Here is a 13,825-nt window from a genome sequence, read left to right as displayed (position 1 = left end):
ACATCAAAATACATGGTTTGAACCATAGCAATGAAGGCACTAAGAATCAGCTTGTTTAAAATGCATTTAAAAGCCAGACGTATTTTTTGTATAAGGTTACTGATGTATAAATTGGAGTATATTTTAAGAAACAATGTGTCCTGGTAAGGATGAGTACTTTTGTCCCACATGATGATTCCAATACATTAGATGGAAATTCTAACTTCTGGGTGTTTATCCAATCCGCTGGCTGAGGGGTAAGTAGTGGGGGTTGTTGGAACCTGGAATTAAAGTGCTTTTGATTCCTGGCCTCTTTTGAAACGACTCAGCTCTTTGCTAGTATGAAGAAGAGGAGATGTTTCTTCTCCTGATATAACCTTTTCTGCTAACAATATGTTTTTTCAGGACAGAAATCTCCCTTCTTTTTTCTTTGCTCTCTGTCTTGGTTCACCGTTAGACTGCCTTTAAATTTAGAATCATGTTTACAGCAATATAGCGGAGACATGGAAACTAATCCTGAAGATTCTTTAGCGTCTGTCATGGTGTCAGACTTGCCTGGAGCCCCAGGCTGATGCAGACCACAGGACTCCTTGTGAGCCAGATTTAGCCTGGGGTGTGAAGGTTGCCACAGTGGCCACTGTGGTGGTGGTGGCAAGGGGTCTGGCGGCAGCAGCAAGGGATCCACTAAAGCGAGTCTATGAGCAGCAGCAGAGAGCTGTGCTTGCTGCCCATGGCTACACACCACACTTTCAGTACCCACTGGTAGCCTGTTGGCTGTTTTTTGACAGCACTGGAGCCTATTAACCAAACCATTTCCTTAGTTTTGCTCATTTTTTTGGTCTTTGGAAACTGTACCAGATTTTCTCCCCTTCTGGATATATAGAAACAGTAGCATAACTATCACAGGGCAGGGGTGGGTTGGGGAGAGGTGGAAAAATAACTCCCACTACGCCAGTGGCACAGGGGCAGCTGGAAGTTGCCACTGCCTCCATGTATCTCAGCTGTCCTGGGTACCCAACTGCCTTACTCTGTTTTCTGTATAGAAGCATGAAATAGTGTTTGCTTGTAGTTTGCTTTAGGTTCACCTAGTTCTTTTGTTGATTGGATGATACTTACTGTGACTTTCCACTTTCTCAGAAGGGCCTCAGCAAGATTTCCTTAAAATATGACCAGGTCTCCTGGACTCCTTCCCTCCTCAGACTGATCCTGCCCATCAGGTCCCTGAGGGAGTCGAAGTCTGCTTTTCTGAAGTCCAAGGTCCTTACTCTGCTGCTCTCCTTCCTTCCTTTCCTCAGGATCCTGAACTTAGTCATCTTCTGGTCACACTGCTGCCCAAGTTACCATCCACTTCTACATTCCCCACCAATTCTTCCCTGTTTGTGAGCAGCAGGTCAAGAAGTGCATGACCCCTAGTTGGTCTCTCCAACACTTGCACCAGGAAGTTTTTTCCCAATACTCTCCAAAAACTTCCTGGATTGCCTGCCTGTGCACTGCTGTATTGCTCCCCACTCCTGGTGTCTGGGTGATATAAAGAGAACCAGAACCTGGTTAGGAAAATTCCACTAGCTATTTGAAGAAAGCCTCATCCACCTCTTCCTTCTGGTCTGGTGGTCTGTAGCAGACACCCACCATGACATTGCCCTTGCTTCATAGATTTCATAGACTTTAGGGCTGGAAGGGACCTCATAAGATCATCTGGTCCAGCCCCCTGCCCAAGGGGCAGGAAGTCAGTTAGGGTCACAGGATCCCAGCAAGATAAACATCCAAATGTGTCTTAAAGATGTCCAGAGTAGGTGTTTGCACCACCTCTGGGGGGAGTCAGTAAAGAAGTTTTTCCTTATGTCCAGCTCTCCCCTCTGACCCTAATCCAATGACTCTCATCAGGCTTGTCTCCAATTTCATATTGGAGCTCTGAAAAAATCATACAGCTCTTTTACATAAAGTGCAACCCCTCCTTTTTTTTCTGGAACAGTTTATACCCATCCATGACAGTAATCGAGGCATGTGAGGTATCCTAATATGTCTCTGTTATTTCAGTCACGTCATAGTTCTGTGACTGTGCAAGGACTTCCAATTCTTCCTGCTCGTTTCCCAGGCTCTGTGCATTTGTGTACAGCACCTGAAGTAACTAGTTGGTTGTTCTCCTTACTGAGGAAGAAGGAGAAGACCTCTTCTGTTGCCTGCTCCTGCTTGTGCTTCCCCCAGGTCATATACTTTCCTACTTAACTCAGGGCTTTGGTATCTCTTTCCTGGCTTATCTAGTTTTAAATCCCTCCTCACTAGGTTAGGAAGGCTGCCTGTGATGATCCTCTTCCATCTCTTCGTCAGGTGGGTCCCATTTCCTTCTAGCAGCGCTGCTTCTTGAAACAACATCCTGTAGTTGAAGAAGCCAAAGCCATGCATTCATCTGCAGGATGTGTCCACTCCTCTCTGGGCCCTTCCTCTTGACCAGAATGATTAAGAACACCACCTAAGCCCCTGTCCCCTTCAGTCTTGGACCCAGAGCTCTGTAGTCACTCTAGATCCACTCAGGGTTACCCCTGGTGGTATCGTGGGTGCCCACATGGGTGAGCAGCATGGGGTAGTAGTTAGAGGGCCAGATGATTCTTGGTAATCCTTCTGTGACATCTCAGATCTCGGCTCTGGGCAAGGAGCAGACCTCCTGAGACATTTGCTGGCCTGACCTGCTAAATGTCTCCACCCACTCTGTGGAAAGGAGTCTCCAAACACTACCACCCATTGCTTCATTTTGTGGCAGTGGTCTCAGTCCTCCCAACCCTGAGGATGCTTGGCCTGGCCTCTTCCACCCATGGAATGTGCTCCTTCCCCTTTGTTGCTAGGGCTCCATATCTTTTCTCTAGGCAAACCGCAGCAGGCAGAGATGAGGACTTCTGCTTGCCCTGAAATGATTCATGGTGTTTCTTTTAACTTTAGACTGACAACTTTAATATGTGCAACCACATCTATTCCTGCTATTTCCCCCACCTTCATCTGCATTGATACAAACCTGCATATAAAACTTAGCTTTTATGTTGGAAGCATAAAAAAGTGTCAGTTCTGCAGTGTAGGTCTGTTGACAAAGATATAAATTAGAATCCTGTAACTTCCTTGGAAGCACAGTCTTTTGTAGTATATATTCCTGTGTGTTGATGAACTACTTCATAGGCCTTCCTCATTTTAGTTTCTTTTCATACAAAAAGATTCATTCTTAATCCTGTGGCCTAGTACTCTGTAGACTTTGGTATTTCCACGTTAGTGTTTCAACAAGTTCCATTTTGTCTTGACGAATTAGTTAAATGTTTAGGTGTTTTGTAGGCAGGAATAATTTACATGTTATATTAATTGTACCTAGGTATGTGCAGCCCTAAAATCATAAAGGGTTCAACACAAAGATAGGTTAATCCAAGTGTTATGTCTGCATGTACTAACTAGGATTAGGTCACTTTAAGTGCCAAATTGTACACGTATTCAGGGTCTTTGGATAGGGCAAAAAATGGCCGGCCCAAACTAAATTAGTTCACCTGAGGAGGTAAGCTACATAGATCAGGCTAATCTGTGCCTAAATGTGTGCATATTTGGAGCTTAGTCCCAGGGCTGGGAAAGCCCAGCTGCTTGCCCCACCCCTGGGGCTCTGCTTTTTCTATCTCCTCACCCTGACCAGGTTGTCTTTTAGGCCTCCAAGCTCTCTCCACCCCCAGCTGGATGACCCTCGCCCACTTGTAGACCTGCTAGCCCTTCCCTTGATCCTGCCTGTCAGTCCCCCAAACCCTGACTTATATTTCTGGCATAGCTCCCAGCACCAGTGAAGGTGTGCAAAATTGGGGACCCAACCAACAGTCATGTTGCTTGAAGTAAGCTGTGTGATCCTAGATCAGGTCCTGGGAACATCTGCATGTGAATGATGTGTCCTTAAGTAGTGCATAGTTTGAGTGCGTAGCTTTTTGTTCTGTATTGAAATAGTAATTTAAGGTTAATTTGTTTATGCGTGCTTCTGATATAAATGATCTGGGCACCTTCATATAGAAAATAAAGGTTTCTCATTTTGACTTCCAGGCTTCTGTTCATTTTACCAGTATCAGAAAACAGTGACGTGAAAAGGCATCCTTTGGGAACCCAGATAACCAAAGGTAAGAATGGATATTACTGTGATGTACATAGGTAAATGCTGTTGGATACTCCAGTTTAATTTTAAAATTGCTTTGAAAACTTTTCCACCACATCTGCATGTGATATTACTGTTCCCAGTAGTGACACCCTCAAACGTTTCTCGGTTCTCCATGTGGGCTGCCCCAGGAAGCAGCAGCAGTACTGTGAGAATAGTAATTAGTGTGGGGCTTGGCTAATTGGCATGGTCATGCATCAGTGCCTGCAGTACTACATAGAGGTGGCTATACTGCTTCCAACACAGAAGGTAGCATGAAGCAGCATGGCATGTTTGGCGGTGCTGGTGCCAGGTTCGTTTAGCTTGTGGTCTAGACATGGCCTTTTTCATAATGATTTAATTTATATACAAAAAATGTAGGCACATGCAGAGCTCTGTTTGACTGTAGCAACAGTCAGTTGTACTGACAAAAAACTTGAATGTACATATGGATATTTTTTTCAACTTGTGGCTTTAGTTTGCTAGTTTTGGAGAGGCTTCGTCATTGATCTAACTTTGATTTATTAAGCAATAAATAGACGTCTGCTTTGGGTTATAACATTTCCTGGTAAAAATTCTGATTTTTTTTGTTTGTTTGTTTATTTTGTTACTCTGTCTAATAAATTGGACAACTGCAAAATTTAAATGAATGATTAATAGGTATGATGTCACTCAAGTAAGTTAGGAAGAAATGGTTTTATCTTTAATTTGATTAGGAAAGGTCTAATATACAAGCCTTTATCATACTCAGCACCAGGACCATTTGCCAAAAAAAAAAAAAGTGACTTTTCATGTCCCCAAATTATTACTTACTTATTGCCGTTACAAAATTGAGCATGTGATGATGATTTTTCTAAAAGCCAGCCCTGCATTAGGATTTTGAAGATCAAGCTGGGTTGTTTTATCTGAAGTATCATGGCGAGCAATGGCCTGGCTGATAGCCCCTGTGGTCATTGCTTTCCACAGGTGAATGAGAACTTGGTAAACAATCATGTTTGTGTTTGGGAAGCCCAAATCTTGTATTCATGTCAATGTTGGTGGTATGTTATGAATAGGCCTAATAGCAGTGTTTAATTTAAAAAAAAAAAAAAAAAGGGGGCATTTTTCATTATTTAAATTAAGTAATAGAATATGAAAAATGTACAGGTTTTTGTGAAATAACCAGTGATATTGTCAATATTTTTCTAACTGGCTTGTTTTAAGTAATTTGTTTTTGTGTCCTGAATCGTATGTATTCTTACAGGGGGACAGAGAAACACTGATAAATCTCTTCAATAACTCTCTTACATCTTTAAAGAAAGAGGCAACACTAAAGGACAACTTACATTACGGAGCACTTCCTAGAAAAGTTTCTGAAAACTATACTTGGTCTTACTCATAGTATAGCTCTGTGTTATTTTTCTGTGACTTAGTCCACCCCCTCCTGCAAGCTTATGTAAAAACAGGACATTTTGTGCACTGTGGTTGATTCTGAAGGGAAAATGCCAAATATATTTTTGAGTCACAGGAATAAAATATCACCCATAGGAATGATTTAACAGTAACAAGGGGTGAACACCTCAAAAGGTGGAAACATTTTTCCGATCTTTCATTTGTACTTGATGGCAGCATTGTAAGCAAAAGTTCCTGAGAGTCATATTTTCAGTGCACCACTAGTGCCATGGATTGGAAGTACAGTATACAGAATCAAAATACCAAGACCTTGCAGCATCTGACCTGTCTGTCCTCATCCTCCTGCTGCCTTTAAAGTTGGAAGCCTTTAATTTCTGATGAAGGCATGTGGGATTCACTGTATTCAGTGAAATACTGCAGCTGCCTTCCTGGACCTGCTGCTGGATATACAGGATGAAAAGGAGGATGTGTGATGGTGGCAGAAACCTCACTGGACATGTACAACAAGCTCTCTGCCCTAGTCTGGCAGCCAAGACCAGAGTTCTCAGTGGTACACTGGCAGTGAAGTGGGGTGTGCACCCACCCTGGATCTTCTGTATCTGCCCAGTGTTTCTTTCATAGGAGCTCTTGATGTTTTCCTGATATGAGAAATAGAGTATTTGCAAGGAAATGTTTCTTTGCTAAATTTAAAGGAACAAAAGTGGTAAGGAACACATTTCATTTCCAAGCTTCATTGAGAATATGGCATTACAGACAAGAGGAGATAATAGATTTGGGGAAATATAGCTATTCTGATGCTGTCTTTTGTACTTTTTAATTAGAATTTCTCATTTATTTTAAACTTCCTCCTTTTTCTTCCCTTTTTGCCTTTCATAGGATGTTGCTTAAAATATACATACACTAAAGACACAATAGCATTACAGTCTGACACCATTCCTAAATACTGTTTCCTTAAAAATGGGCATTACGCAAACTGAATTTTTGATGGTCTGTTTTTATGGTTACAGACCAAAGAGCTAGCGTCCCCAAGTAGAGTTATTTGGTGATTATAACCTAGGGTACAGGTAAAGCCTAGTGCTTATTGAAATCCACAATTTGGCAATTTGTCTTCACTGAGGACTGTAAATGTGAGGTACAGGTATTCAGAGAGCCTGAGGCAGAATTGATCCGAGTTGCGCAGTTTTCTGAAAGCAATGTAGTTCAGATTGGTAGTGAACAGAACAGACATTCACCCTTTGATGGGTGGCAAATCTTAGACTGGGTTCTGCCATTTTTAAACCAGTCTGTGGTTCTGTTTTGTTATAGGTCTAGACTGGTTTTGTGTGCCGAACTTCTGTTCAGTTGCAGGTCTGGACCAATTTCTGATCACTAATACTGGTAAAAGTATAATGTCTGTATGTGACCTGTGTAAGTATGGTAGTGTTATAAGGCATGGTTGCCAATCTCATAATGCTGAAGAATGATGCATTCCTACTGTGCTGGCTGAGTCAAAAATAAAATAATATTTTTTGGTGACTTGGCAAATGTTTAGGTTGGTTAAGAGACTGTTTCCTGGAAAAGACAGAACTGAAAATTGAAAGCAGGACCAATACTCTGAAAAATGGTGTTTTTTGTAAAGTTAATTAGGCTGCTTATGGAAATTTGTAGGGGCTAAGGTTGCCAAAAAAAAAAAAAAGTCCCAGTGTGTGCTGGAAAAGAAATGTAATGGTGATACAATAACTTTCCCTTTGTGGTTCCTCACTGTGTATACTCCTTGATTTGGTCCAAAACCAGTGTAATGGATTGTTTTATAGCTTTAGCACAAAGCCCAAGTTAGGAAGTACTTCATGCTGGCTGAACACAGCATCTGATTACCATCTGGTCATCAAATGCTCCCTCCAGCACAATACAGAAATGACTGCTTTGTTAGAGAATGAACTCCCACTGTGTGTGTGTATGTGTATGTGTGGGGTGGGATGGGATGGGAGGGTGGCAGTGAGGAAAAGATTAATTGGAAAAGATTTCTTTCTGGGAATGTATGGAGAACTTTAAACTTCAGTAGTATCCAAAGGTTCAGGAAATATTTAATGGAATTTTAGATCATTTTGCCTAAATTTTGCCCCTTCACAAGCCCTTCAGATTCCTGAAGGTTAAACTGCAGCAGAAAATAAGTTACTTTGCTTTTTTTCTTCTATAGTTTCGTATTTATAAAGATGATACATTTACAACCAACATTCTAGATTGTAACATCATTTCTGTTTCTCAATTAAGACTGGATTTTTGGGGGATTTGGAGCGTTACTTCGGTAATAAAAAGTAGGGAGATGTTACACTTCTATATTTGTATAGAACTCACTTGAACAGCAACTGCATAAATATTTTGAGTCATCTTTAGATGAATGAAATCTGTAATGTGTGTAAATTTGAGGGGATGCCCACACTCTGTGTTGTATATACTTTGTTATATACAACGGGGTAGCTCTATGACCTTAAATTTACAGGAAAAGTAAGTTGAGAAAACAAAATAATAATTTTAATTGTGTAGGCCTTTTATTTGGGTCAGTCTCTCAGGGTTTCCCTGTCTTTTCCTTAGTACTGAAATATCTCAAAAGTCAAAGGGGGCAGGAGGGCACAAAAGCCCCATGGCTCCCCAAAAGCATCTGGGAATGTCTCCTAGCTAAAAAGGAGATGCACACCCAATGGAAGGGAGGGGCCATCACCAGGGAGGATTATACTGTGGTTGCTCGGTGATGCAGGGGGGCAGTCAGGAAGGCCAAGGCAGAGATGGAACTGGGACTAGCTTCCTGGATCAAGGACAACAAGAAGTCCTTTTTTAATTACATAGGGGGCAAAAAGAAGGTTCTGGGTAACATGGGACCCCTGCAGGACAAGCTAGGAAATTTGGTTGTTACACCAGATGACAAAGCTAACATATTCAATGATTTCTTTGCCTCCATTTTCCTGAGCAGGGACCGGAACAGCCACCCCCCCCTCTGGGCCCCCCCTTAGATTCCAGGGGAGGCGCACCTAGGCCCAGGGTTAGTGAGGAACTAGTTAGGGAACTTGTGGAGGGACTGGATGTATTCAAATCAGCTGGTCTGGATGATTTCCACCCCTAGAGTACTGAGGGATTTGGCTGAGGTCATTGCAGGACCCCTGGCACGGCTTTGTGAGCACATGTGGTGCTCTGGTGTGGTGCCAGAGGACTGGAAGAGGGCCAACGTGGTTCCCATCTTCAAAATGGGAGGAAGGAGGACCCAAGAAACTATAGGCCAGTTAGTCTTACCTCGATCCTGGGCTTTTTGAGAGAATTATTCTGGCACATGTCCGCAAGGGGCAGCAGGGAAGATTATGCTTAGGGGCAACCAACACGGGTTCATTAACGGCAGGTCCTGTCACACCAACCTGGTGGCCTTCTACGACCAGGTCACCAAATCCTGAGATGCAAGGGTAGCAGTGGACATAGTCTTCCTGGACTTCCGGAAGGCTTTCGACAGTGTCTCTCACCCTGTTCTCATCAAGAAACTGGGGGACTGGTGTTGACACCCACACAGTCAAATGCGTCGCCAACTGGCTGGAGGGCCGCATCCAGAGAGTGGTGGTGGACGGGTCATTTTCGACCTGGAGGGATGTGGGCAGTGGGGTTCCGCAGGGCTTGGTCCTTGGGCCCACACTGTTCAACATCTTCATCAGTGACTTGGATGAGGGGGCAAAAAGCACCCTGTTCAAATTTGCTGCTGACACTTAAGATGTGGGGGGATGTGGGCATGCTAGAAGGGAGAAATAGGCTGCAATCAGACCTAGGCAAGTTACAGGGGTGGGCGGATGAGAATAGGATGGGATTCAGCACTGACAAGTGCAGGGTGATACACCTGGGGAGGAAGAACCAGCACCATACCTACAGGCTGGGGAATTCCTTTCTCATCAGTGCAGAGGCAGATCTTGGAGTCATTATAGACTCCAAATGAATGTGGGCCGCCAATGTGGAGACGCAGTCAGGAAGGCTAATTGCACCACAGATGCACCAGAGCAGGTCCAAGGAGGTGATACTCCCCCTCTGTGCGGCCCTGGTCAGGCCGCAGTTGGAGTACTGCATCCAGTTCTGGGTGCCGCACTTCAAGAGGGATGTGGACAACGTGGAGAGGGTCCAGAGGAGGCCACTCGCATGATTGGGGGCAGCAGGGCAGGCCCTACGAGGAGAGGCTAAGGGACCTGAACCTGTTCAGCCTCCACAAGAGAAGGCTGAGGGGGGGATCTAGTGGTCTGTTACAAACTAGTCAGAGGGGAGCCAGCAGGCATTGGGGGAATCCCTATTCCCCCAAGCACTACTAAGAGTGACTAGGAATAGCGGTCACAAGCTGGCAGAGGGTAGATTCAGGCTAGATATCAGGAGGTGCTACTTCATTGTCAGGGTGGCTAGGGTCTGGAACCAACTTCCAAGAGAAGTGGTGGTGGCTTCTACCCTGGGGGTCTTTAAGAGGAGGCTGGATATACACCTTGCTGGGGTCGTTTAACCCCAGTACTCTTTCTTGCCATGGCAGGGGGTCGGACTCGATGATCTGCTCAGGTCCCTTCCGACACTAGAAACTATGAAACTAAGTTTCTGTTACTGTTCTTCTTTATTTCCTTCATTTAGTTTTTGAAATAATATTCTGAGCTCCTCTTATCATCCTTCTTTTATGTGTATATTTTGTATTAAGGGGATACTTTTGACATGAAATTTAGTTAGGTAAAAAACAGAAATAGATCATGTCTAGATCAGGGGTTCTCAAAGTTTTTATGCCACGTACCGGCAAACCATGTCCCAGGAGTCTCGGGGAGTCGTAGTAGCCGCAGCCGACTACGGCCGGAATTTTCAGCTGGAAGACAGGTAACCCTGCGCTCCCTGTGGGGGAGATACTATGTAATGACCTGGTCTCAGCTAGTCTCAATCAGGGCAAGTCATCCCCAGAACAATATCCCCCTGCAGCAATCCTAGAGCAGTGCCCTTGTGCCCACTGGGCTGCATGGGGCAATTAGGGAAGCCCATCTCCTGAAGTCACATGCAATAGGCCCCACTTGCTTCAGCTCTTAAAAGCCAGGTCCAGTATCCTTGTCCAGTCAAACTGTTAGGCACTGGAGCATGGGTGGTCTTGCCTATTGGTAGACACCTGAATCATGGATGCAGCCCATGTCAGTTCTAGAGGTCCAGAGGGATCTAGAGTCTGACCTGGATTTGGAAGCTGTAGCCAAAATCAGAATAGGTTGGGGTCAGAAGCCAGGGCTGGAGGAATGGTTAAATGAGGGTTCACTGGGATCAGAAGCCAAAAGCAAGTGCCAAAGACTGACTACAGGCCTGTGAAAGAGAGGCCTGAGTGCAAGGCTGGTGACTAAGAGCCCTAGCTAAAGTTGACAAACTAGTGCTAGGGGTGGATCCTTAGATGAGCAGCCATGGGGCTCTTTAGCTTGGAAAAGCGCAGTCTCAGGGTTGACCTGATGGTCACCTATAAGTTTATCAGGGGTGATCACCAGGATCTGGGGGAACGTTTGTTCACCAGAGTCCCAAGGGATGACGAGGTCGAACGGTCATAAACTATTGCAAGACCATTTCAGTCTGGACATAAGGAAGAATTTCTTTACTGTCCGAGCCCCCAAGGTCTGGAATAGCCTGCTATAGGAAGTGTTTCAAGCACCTACATTGAACACCAAGAGCAAATTGGACACTTATCTTGCCGGGATCCTATGACCCCAGCTGACTTCCTGCCTTCGGGCGGGGAGCTGGATTCAATGTTCTTCTGAGGTCCCTTCCAGCCCTAATGTCTATGAAATCTATGACTGCTAAAACTGAGGGAGCAAGTGGGCAAAGTCCAACTTAAAATAGAGATGCTTTGCTCAAAAGTCGAGAGGGAGGATTGGGGCAGATAGGCCTCCTGATGATGAGCAGGGCAGAGGAAATTGCCTAAAGTGACTGAAGGCAGCCTCCCAAATCATAACAGTAGTCATTGGGGAAAATGGTGCCCTGGGTGAACTTGTATTTTGGCATTATTTCTTTTGAGCTTAAGTATGTAGTAGTATTAGGAAAAGTTTCAGAACTAAAACCCTGTGAGGAGCCGCTTGGCTGGATCGGGAGACCTACTTCCCCATGGTATCACCCAGTGACGGCCAACTAGGGTAGGGGGAGAAGGATGGGGAGGTTTGTCTTTTACCAGCCTTGAGGTGAAGATGATCGTGAGCAGCACCAGGTAGGCACCCATGATGATGAGCGTCAGGAACATGAGGAGTGGGTGCAGTTAGTGCATGCAGTAGGAGGACTCGTAGAGCTAGTCACAGGCATGGGTTGGCAGGCATTGCTCCCAACCTGCTTGCTCCACCCTGTCCAGCAGGTAGCGGTGCCTCCTTATCACTGAGCCCCGCAGTTGGCCAACTTCTACCCACCCTCTCCCCACCCCAAGTCAGTGGTGCTGCTACAGGCAGGTGGGCAGGGACAGTCTAGTGGGGAGGTGGAGGCAGGGTGCGTGGGTATGTCATGCCCTGGGCGGTTGTCCTTATCACCCACCTCTAGGACTGGCCCTAACAAGCCAACATCAAAGGTGGCATGGTAGGTGGAGGAAAAGATCTAGCTAAGAGGCTGGAGGGTGTAGAAGGTGGGGACTGGTTGCCAGGGGACATTAGACTTGACATTGTAGTGCTAACCCTGCTACAATGAGGTGTTAGAATTAATAGGGGTTGAGCAGTAAGCCATCTTCATACATAGCTAAGTACAAAGACCTGATCCTCTTAACTGTTAGTAAACAAGATTTTTAGAGAGGCTTACCAATAAGTTCAGAGATCCTTGGAGGGAGTGTGTGAATGGATACTAAGGGATACATAGTAGTACTATAAAATACTCATTTCCCCAAACAAATATCAAGGAAGCTATATTTATATTGTATGTAGCCTACTTTCCTTTCTCAAGGGGCTGTTTCCATTCTTTCTGTGTTCAGTAGTTGTCCTGGCACTTAAGGCAGCCCCGAGAAGTCCACTGAAGTACAGTCATTGCTGCAGAGAGGTAGTTCAGATGTAGAAATTGTTGGAAGAAACTATTCAAGACCAAATACATGCAGCAGAAGGTAAGGAATAGGGGAATAAATTTCCAAGAACCAGTGCAACTAATAATTGTAGAGTAACATAGTAGCAGAGCGAAAAAGTCATGTTCTTTTCAGCCTTTTGTTTTTAAAGTACTTTCCCTGGTAGCCAAGTATCCATAGTGCCTTCCTTATAGATGTCAACAATTATTCATTTGGTCTTCGAGGAGGAAGATGAGTTAAAATGTAACTTGTATCAGTAGCAGCCTTGAACTGGGTGGGGATGAATGGAATATAGGCAAGTGGTTTTCAACAGGGTTGCCACAAGATTCCCTCTCCTCCCCAACAGCCACTGCTGCAGGCACTTCTTGGTGCAGCACCAGACATGTCTCTCAGAAAATGGGGTGCTGCTAGTTTCTGAAAAGTTAGAGGGTGCTGTAAGCCAAAGAAAAGGTTGTGACCCAGTGGTGCAGACTATGACTAACAAGAAAAAATGGAGGCAGGTACCAAGAAAAAAATAGACAAAAGTCAGGCTGGACAGTGGATCCAGTATGTCTGTGATTTAAAAAAAAGAAAAAAAGTGTAGTGTATTGCACTTCACATGAATGGCAGCTATTACAATTAGTTATCTTAATGGAAGAAGACTTTCTGTGTTATGATGCTTCACTTAAGAACCAGTATCATCATCAGTGAAATATTTGGACTAAGAAATCCTTTAGATACGGGAGGATAGAATTGAGGACTGGAGCATCAGTGTCTCATTGGAAGTTGCTTCTATTTGTCATGAGAAGAGTGGATGGGATATATTAGGAAAGAGGGGAATGCTATTAAGTGGGAGAAACTTCTAGAAGAAAGTTAAACAGAAAAAAGAGTGCATAAAGCAGGTTGAAAATGAGGTGTAAGTGAGCGAAGGCCACTTGAAAAGAGTGTTGTAAAAGATAGTTAGTAGGAGAGAAAAATGGAACTGGAGAGTAGTTGGAACAGGAAAGAATGCCGGGGAAATGAGACACCCGTTTCATATGGGGGAAAAAAATGCTGGCATAAAAAACTTGGCATTTCAATATAAGAACATCATCAATTTCTAGTACATCATCTTGATGTCTTTTAATTTGGAAGGAGCTATAGGTTTTCACATGTTGTGGTCCAAGTATTTTTATTCTGGTTAGAAAATGTTTTTATCAGGTTCATAGAAGTAGGGTCATAAGGGACCTTGTAGATCTTCAAGTCCAACCCCCTGCCTGGGTAGGAGAAAAACTGGGCTTAAATTACTCCAGCCAGGTAAGCATCAAGCC

At 44.3% G+C, this 13,825-nt stretch overlaps 1 protein-coding gene across 9 annotated transcripts in view; it reads left to right on the top strand.

The window, feature by feature from the left end:
• The window catches only part of SIPA1L2 (signal induced proliferation associated 1 like 2), a 258,723-nt gene that overhangs the window by 53,020 nt on the left and 191,878 nt on the right, over window positions 1-13,825 (top strand). For all 9 annotated transcript variants that reach the window (XM_090044154.1, XM_090044128.1, XM_090044110.1 and 6 more), the window contains exon 2: window positions 4,033-4,106. The gene's annotated coding sequence lies outside the window, so the exon portion shown is untranslated. The remainder of the gene's footprint in view (window positions 1-4,032; window positions 4,107-13,825) is intronic.

This window comes from Crocodylus siamensis, chromosome 1 (assembly GCF_052110815.1).
Source record: "Crocodylus siamensis isolate JL-2025a chromosome 1, ASM5211081v1, whole genome shotgun sequence".
NCBI lineage: Eukaryota > Metazoa > Chordata > Crocodylia > Crocodylidae > Crocodylus > Crocodylus siamensis.
The sequence above is the reverse complement of the archived record's forward strand: the minus strand, read 5'-3'. Positions and strand labels throughout refer to the sequence as shown.